Source organism: Microcaecilia unicolor, chromosome 4 (assembly GCF_901765095.1).
Source record: "Microcaecilia unicolor chromosome 4, aMicUni1.1, whole genome shotgun sequence".
Classification (NCBI taxonomy): Eukaryota; Metazoa; Chordata; class Amphibia; order Gymnophiona; family Siphonopidae; genus Microcaecilia; species Microcaecilia unicolor.
The window spans coordinates 153,256,020-153,264,685 of record NC_044034.1 but is presented as its reverse complement, the minus strand read 5'-3'; the positions used below and the strand labels follow the sequence as shown (position 1 = coordinate 153,264,685).

At 41.0% G+C, this 8,666-nt stretch overlaps 1 protein-coding gene across 1 annotated transcript in view; it reads left to right on the top strand.

The window, feature by feature from the left end:
- The first annotated feature begins 5,449 nt into the window (after positions 1-5,449).
- The window catches only part of LMO2 (LIM domain only 2), a 41,813-nt gene continuing 38,596 nt past the window's right edge, over positions 5,450-8,666 (top strand). The window contains exon 1 of the mRNA XM_030200760.1: positions 5,450-5,634. The gene's annotated coding sequence lies outside the window, so the exon portion shown is untranslated. The remainder of the gene's footprint in view (positions 5,635-8,666) is intronic.

Genomic DNA, 8,666 nt, shown 5'->3' with positions numbered 1-8,666 from the left:
CCTACAATATCATTTATTTTCACAGTCTGTAGTAGAAAGTTGCTATTGGATCAGTCAGAACCGCATGCTACCACCACATTGGCATTATACTTAAGCCAAAACATTGGTCTGGGTGGGCATGTAATCGTCATTGATCCAAATTTGCAATTTAATGTATTTTTTAATATAACTTTTTATATATTATGCTCAATTTCCTAAACGGAGATACGAAAAAGTGCTTAACTCCATATGATTTTCATTTTCAACCAAAGTGTGGAGACGAAACTTGATACAGCCCCTGGCGAAACATGAATTCCTGTTGGTAGGAAAACCTGCTTATTTTCGAAAGGAGAAAAATGCCCATGTTCGGGAGATGGGCGTCCGTTTCCCGTGGGCGGCCAAATCGGTATAATCGAAAGCCGATTTTCGTCGTCTTCAACTGCACTCCGTCGCGGGAACGAATAAAGTTGATGGGGGTGTGTTGGAAGTGTGATGAAGGCGGGACTGGGGCATGGTTATCGTCCGAGCAGAGATGGGCGCGCTCGGCCAATAATGGAAAAAATGGTTTTAGCGAGAATTTAGGACACTTTTTTTGGACCCTTTTTTCTCACGAACAGGTCCCAAAAAAGTGCCCTAAATGACCAGATGACCACCGGAGGGAATTGGGAATCACCTCCCCTGACTCCCCCAGTGGTCACTAACCCCCCTCCCACAAAAAAAAACCCACTCACAAAAACCTTATTTCCCAGCCTCTATGCCACCCTCAAATTCCGTACCCGCCTCCATGACAGCAGAATGTGTTCGATCCTCTCACAGCCTTTCCCTGGGTCAGATGTGGCTCTCGGGTGCACTGCAGGGTCACATCAGCATTGCATTGTGGTGGGTGTAGGGTACTGGGCTCCGTGATTTCACTAGCTTGTGTTACAGTCTCACGATGTTGGTAGTTGGTAGGCTCTTCTCCCATGGTGCTTTTCCCTCTGCTTACCGGGTCAGAGTGTGCCCTGTTTTGTTTCCGGTAGTCCACAAGGTAGTGGCCATTTTTGTAAGTCCGTTTTAGATCCCTTTCGTGTGTTAGCCACGTTACAGAACTTAGTTCTTACCTTGAATGTTGCTAAAAGAGGGCATTGTATACCATTGTGCCAGCTCTGACCTACTGCTAATCTTAGTACCAGGGAGACTCGTTGCCAGTGGGGCACAACCTCTGATCTGCTGTTAACTGTGAGCAAACGTGGTTATTGACATAAAGGACGTTTTCAGCGAGATTAGTCTTATGGTGTGAACTGCTGTGCCAAGGTTATACAGCAGCAACAAGTCCTGTCCCTGGAGCAGTTTTAGTGGGTAATGCAGTGCACTTCAGGCAGACGGACCCAGGCCCATCCCCCCTACCTGTACCACTTGTGGTGGTAAATGGGAGCCCTCTAACCCCCCCCCCAACCCACTGTACCCACATGTAGGTGCCCCCCTTCACCATTAAGTGCTATGGTAATGGTGTTGTTGTGGGGAGTGGGTTTGGGGGGGGGGATTTGGGGGTCTCAGCACCCAAGGTAAAGGAGCTATGCACCTGGGAGGTAATTTAATGTTTTTTCTTATTTTTTAAAAGTGCCCCCTAGGGTGCCCGGTTGGTGTCCTGGCATGTGAGGGAGACCAGTGCACTACGAATCCTGGCCCCTCCCACAACCCAAAGCCTTGGATTTGGTCGTTTTTGAGCTGGGACGCTTCAGTTTCGATTATCGCTGAAATACGAAAACGCCCAGCTCAAACAAATGACCAAATCTCAAAAACGCCCACATCTAATGCATTTGCCTGGCACAAACCATATTTTTGAGACTAAAGATAAACGTCCATCTTTTTCGAAAATACGATTCGGCCCACCCCTTCATGACCTGTTCTCGGAGATGGACGTTCTTACACATGGGCGTTTGCGTTCGATTATGCCCCTCCACGTCTCCTTAATGATTTTGGATTATACTAGTGGAACACTTTGGTTGAAAATGAAAATCATATGGAGTTAAGTACTTTTTCGTATCTCCATTTAGGAAATTGAGCATAATATATAAAAATGTATACAAAAGAATACATTAAATTGCAAATTTGGATCGATGACGATTACATGCCCACCCAGACCAATGTTTTGGCTTAAGTATAATGCCAATGTGGTGGTAGCATGTGGTTCTGACTGATCCAATAGCAACTTTCTACTACAGACTGTGAAAACAAGTGATATTGTAGAGAGCTGGGTGTTTTGTTACTGATATATTGTTACCCCCAAGAAAACAGGAGGAGCCTCCACGGAGAATCAAAACAAAACAGCAAAAGTAGAGGCTGACAAATGTACAAACCAATAGGGAGATAATGTCAAAGAGCAGTTTATTCAGAATATTCATATCAAGGACCTGACACGGTCTGTGTTTCGGCGCCAAAGCACCTGCCTCAGGGGTCACAAACAACTTTCTCTGAAAAGAAGCTGATTGGCTTTGATGAATCCTTTTTGTATGCACGTGGGTATATAACAATTTAATCCACGGAGAGAACAAAAAAACAGCAAACCGATCAGCAAACAACACCTTGTGGCAGGAAAAGTGATATTGTAGAGAGCTGGGTGTTTTGTTACTGGTATATTGTTACCCCCTCCTTTAAGAAACAACTAGGGTGCTGAAGGTGTTGAGCTGTATTTATTTTAACAGGACATAAGTTTCCTTTCTGAGATTCCATATACAGTATAACAAGTGCTGAATGTTTGACAACTGAGGTCTACTCTGCTTGTCATATTATTTCAAGTCAAATACAGATGGGTCTTGCATGTCTATAGAAATTAAATCCATAGCACAATATAAACTTTTACACAGTCTCTTAGTACACCATCTGCTTTCCATTTATGTAAAATCATTAGGAGATTTACCACACATTAGATGATAACATCATGAGGAGGAACAACTCACTTTGGGAATGCGAAGAAGCCCATTCAATTCCCATGGGCTTCTTCGCATTCAGCACACGATAATCGATAGTGCCGCTTTGTAAAAGGAGCCCTTTGACTTTCTTAAGCCACTTTTAGTGTGCAAGAACAAAAAGATTTTTTGTAGCACCCTATTTTAAAGGTAGCTCTGCATCCGAGAAAAAGGTGAGCGAGAACAACACCTGTATAACATATAAACAATCCGTTTTCCAAAATGTAGAAATAGTCCATTTATCAAGTCCTAGAGCACAGTTGGAGAGGGGGTCTTTTTTCTCCTCTGATCCAGTATCGGTTGCCCTCACCTCTCCCCAGATGAGCTGTCTGGGTGACACTGGAGGAATAGCCTAATGGTGAGGTCAGCAGACTAAGAACTAGCAAAACCAATATTCAGATCCCACTGCTGCTCCTCGTGATCCTGGACAAGTCACTTACCTCGGGATTCCATATATCGCACCTTAATTTTCACAAAGAAATTGAAGCGCATTCTATAACAGTGTGTGTAACTAGCTAATCAGCGCTGTCAATTGTATGTTAACAAGCAATTATCAGCACTATCTGGCATTAAGATTTATGCACACATGGTGTAAAGGGCAGCGATTAAATTTGATCAACAGCAACTATCCTCTCCTATCAAATATTGCTGGACAAGACGAGCCAGAGAAGTGAACTGCGTATACCATGGACCCTGACAAAGTTAACAAAACTTTGGCCATAGTTGGCCGTGGACAGCAGAAGGAAATGTTGCATCTACATAAGATAAGTTCTTGATTTTTGGAGTTTATAAATTAAAGTGACTATTGGAGGTTTTTATGCCAATGATGACAGCAAGCACTCCGAGGGGGTAACGGCTTGTGAGCCTAGTACATAGGAGTCTGTTGAGGCTTTTCCTCCATTAACCCAGTGTAAGTATGAATATTTATGCAGCAAAACCAGTATTCCAGCAATATTTGATAGGAGAGGATAGTTGGTGTTGATTGATTGGCATTGGTTATCCTCTGAAGCCCTTTGAGTGAGTTGTGGCGATTAAATTTGGTCATGTGGAGAGGTGCTTGGCTTTTTTCTATATACTACATAGAAATTTAAGCCTATTCTATAAAATATAGGTGTGCTTTAGAGAATATGCCTAGGTGTACTTTTTTTCCGTGCAGAATTTTCAGGCATCATATATAAAATCTAGCCCTTAGCCCTTAAAACTAAGACTGTAGCCTTCTGGGGACAAGGAAATATCTAGAGTACTTGATTGCAGTTGCCTTGAACTAATACTGAAATGGTGTGAGCCAAACAAAAATACCCCGTTTCTCTTGCTGACTTTAGGGCTGGCAGGGCACCTCCTTCAAGACACATTACTATTTGTTCAGTAGGGGTCATTGTTGAGCAAGTGGCCATCTTGCCTCCATCCCCTGGCTTGGTATGCCCACACCTAACTAGCCCTGAAACCAGACCTACAATGCTGCTGCATAAAATACTACTGCCAGGGTAATGAGTACAGCCCTGGGGTACTTTTACCAGTACTGTCCCCACACCCACCCCCCGAAAAAAACAAACAACCCCCCCCCCCACACACACACACACACACAACTGGAAAGGTAAAGGCTGAGGTAGGGAAACTAGGAAAAGCTGTAAAGTAATTTCTCTCTTGCTGCAGGAAGTGAAGAAATGAATCCCATTGGCTTTGGTGATGGCTGATTAGTTGAAATAACAATAATTATGTCAATGCAAAAACAGGAACACATCAAAACATCTGAGCATCAGGCTGCCTAATAGTTCAGATGGGCTCTTTTTTCTTTCAAAATTACAAGCCAAGCACAATATAACTTGTACAGGAAAGACAAAATAATTTACAATAACAAATAAAAAGATAAAGGAAAATATATCTTGTCATTATTATAAGTCCTCAACTATTAAGGGGGACAAGAGATCCAACATGAACAATTAAAACTTGCAAAAGTAAGAAGAAAAAAAACACACTGGAGTATTCCGGAGGCGGAGTAAGCACTTGGCGGCTTTAGTGCTGAATTTCAATAGTTACTTAACAATCGGATTTTTTTTTCAGTATTATATCTCTTTTTTTGTTAATGATGTTTCTTCAAACCCAAAACTGTTTTAGAAATGCTATTATGGAAACAGCTGATTAGGCAGCTTTGGTGACACAAATTCACAATGTGAGAGTATGTATGATCTGTATTATGTGACAGCCTCATTTCTTTAGTCAATGGCAGTTTTAAGATTTTGTGTAAGAGTTCATAATACTGTTGCGTTCTTGCCTCACTGTTTGTCACAGTTTTGAGCAGTTGCCTTTGATGTCTCTTTGTGGATAGGTATGGAAACACTTTTGGAGATTTATAACAAAGTTCTGGTATACATTATATGGCCAGCAGCCAGCTGTGGTGACCAGGCCATGTTATCACAGGAAGCCATCTGCCTAAAGTTAGGCTGCATCACACTGTATCATTTGCAGTCGAGGCCTACAGGAAGTCAGGCCTGAAAGCAGGGGTGAGCAAATATACCAGCTGCAGTCCTAAATGTTTCCTTCCTCCTCTGCCTCCGCCACTTCATTCTATTCCACAGTGATAGAACAGGGAATGCAAACTCATCACCCTCGTTGACAAGTCTCCGGCTATTTGCTCTGCAATATGGAATGCAAAAATATTTCCTCTGCTGTGGTTCCTCCTTGGAGCATCTCCAACAGAAAAATTCAAGTTTGTAGTTTTTGTTTTTGTTTCTTGGCAGGGTTATTGACTTTATTAGTATTACTTGCAGCTTGATACTGTTTAGGATATATTCACTTTGAATAAAAAAGAGGTGGAAGGAGGGATTTTAAATGTTAAAGGTCATCGTTTCTGAGCTTCTCTGTAATGGAAGAGTGAAGTTTCTTATTGCTGTCTGAATAATTACAAAAATTATTTTTCAAATGTTTAACAATGAATATACTCACATTGTACTGAAATACCTAGTTACCGGTAAATTCTCTTTTCGTGGCTACTGTCTTCAGGGGCCTGTCACAACATCATGGAATCTGTCACCTCTAAGTCACTAGCTCAGATTCAGCCCAGGTCAGCAGAAACTTTAAAATGTGGAATATGTGAGATGAATTGGTGGTCTTAGGCTGGTTCTCCCAGGGCAGGTGTCCACATCCCAGTTTGGAACTATCCAGCACCATTCCTAACTGGCGCAATGAGACCAAAGAGTGGCCAAGCATGGAGACTGAATTGCCCTCTCAGCCACAGAGGTAATCCTTCCAAGCAGGACTGGGGAAGCATCTACTGCCACATGAAATAATTTCTTTTCAGAACTATTTAAAGTAGGCTGTTAGGGAGAACTTACTGTCTGTAATATATGCATTTGAATTTCTTTTATTTTTAGTTTTATCATTATGCTACTGTATATTATTATCTGATTGTATCTTGATTTTTGATCTCTTATTTGGTTAGCCACATTGAACCAGAATTTGGGATTAGGTGCTTTATAAGTACTGAGATTGTGATTGGGTGATTGTGACACTGTCTGTACCATACTTGTTCCATGGATCAACAAATCTGGCACAAAATTCACAAAAACCAAAACAATTGCCCTACTCTTAAAGACCTTTAGTCCCACCTCCTAATCTCTGCATTTATTGCTTTTTACTCTGTGGACATCACATTTATCCTTGTAACTGTAATAAATAGAAATAAATTAAAAAAACAAGAAAAGAAAATGGGATTATACCTTCTTTCCCCTTGAGACTGTCATTGGAACATTTTATGTTTCACTTATCTATTCTGATATTTGTCATCATTTGCTTATTTCTTATCTGACAAAAGAAGGTATTACCATCAAAAACTAGTCAAAATATATCTAGTCCAGTAAAAAGGTATTTTTTAAATTGTTTTCCTTTATTTCTATTTATTGCCCTTAAAAGTGGAATGACATGGCTACCACACCAACCTTGTAACTGAATGTCCACAGCATGTGACTTTGTCATCCCACTCTGTCAGGACTCCAACATTTTCTTGGGAAACTGTGGCAAGTGGCTGAGAGAGCAGCAAATCATCACACACAGACCATGTGAATTGGAGGGACAAATGGAAGTGAAAGTTCACATCCCTGGATGGCAATCAGAATTTATACATATTGCATGCACAAATTTGTGCACACATTCAATTTGCGTGTGCAATTTAATTAGATAATGAGCTAATTAGTGCCAATAATTGACTTTTTAACAAGCAATTATTGGCACTAATTAGATTCAATTGGTATATACATGCAATCTGAAAATGGGAGTGTGGAAATGGGAGGGTCATGGGCATTCCTAAAATTAATGCATGTTGTTATGATTGAGGTCTACAAAATCTGAGTGGTGTAGAATAAGTAGAAGTGAATCAATTTTTTACTCATTCCAAAAGTACAGACTAGGGTACACTCAAGGAAGTTGCATGGGAAATACTTTTAAAGCAAACAGAAGGAAATATTTTTTCACTCAACAAATAGTTAAGCTATTGAACGCTTTGCTGGAGGATGTGGTAACAGTGATTAGCATATCTGGGTTTTAAAAACTTTTGGACAAGTTCCTGGAGGAAAGTCCATAGTCTGCTATTGAGACAGACATGGGAAGCTTCTGCTTGCCCTGGGATTTGTAGCATGGAATGTTGCTACTCTTTGGGATTCCAGAATGTTATTCTTTGGGATTCTGGAATCTTGTTACTCTTTGGGATTCCGGAATGTTGCTACTAATTGGCTTTCTGCCAGGTACTTGTGACCTGGATTGGCCACTGTTGGAAACAGGATACTGGGGCTAGGTAGACCGTTGCTCTGACCCAGTAGGGCTATTCTTATGTTCTTATGTTATAAAATAGCGGGGTGTACTGCTATGGATTTACAGCCTGCTTCACTAACACAGACTACTCAGTAATTACTGTGGATTATTTTGGATTCGTATTAGGCAAATGAGACTTTTATTAGAGGTGCTAAAATCTACAATGATTAAGATATATACAATGATTAAGCTATATAACTGAAAAGAAACAATCTAGTTAATCAATACCTATAAACAATCATTACATCACTGGTCCGTACATCCAAGCAATGCTAGGAGTTCCTAGACCAGGAAAAGAAGCAATAAAACAATCATCGCTGGCCTTACATCATCCAGGCTCTTATCATCAGCTGGGGGGGGAGGGGACTTGTTCACAGCAAAAGTCAGGAGTTTCTTTCAACAGGAAACACGGTTCTCTGTGCAGTATGTACATTACTCGCAGATGAGCTCCCCATTTCAGTGAAAGAAACTCCCCTTTTTATTAGGCTTAGAACTCATGTCCAGAGCTAAGGAAAATTACAGAATGCTTGAGAATTTCTCTGTTTAGGTAAACAAGCCATACTGTGGGAATGTGGTCACATGTTTCCAAGTCCAGGTGGCCAGTCTGAACCGGAAACAGGCTCCACCTCTCCCTTCCCATACCAAATTAATTAGAGCTGTGTCTTATCTTCTATATTCCAACTTATTTTCACACAAAGTTAAACAATCATTTTTAAACAGAATTACTTCTAATCACAAATACAGACCCGGAGTGCACTTGTTGGTCAAGGCAGATAGAGTTGAAAAGCAATCTCTAAAATCCTTTTTTGTTACACGGGGATACGTTCTTAATGTAGGTGTGTATAGTTGCCCCATGTTTCAGTTGGTGCAAATGGCCACACCTAAAATTAGGTGCAATTCCCAGGCGTAAGCGCTATTCTATTAACCATGCCTAAC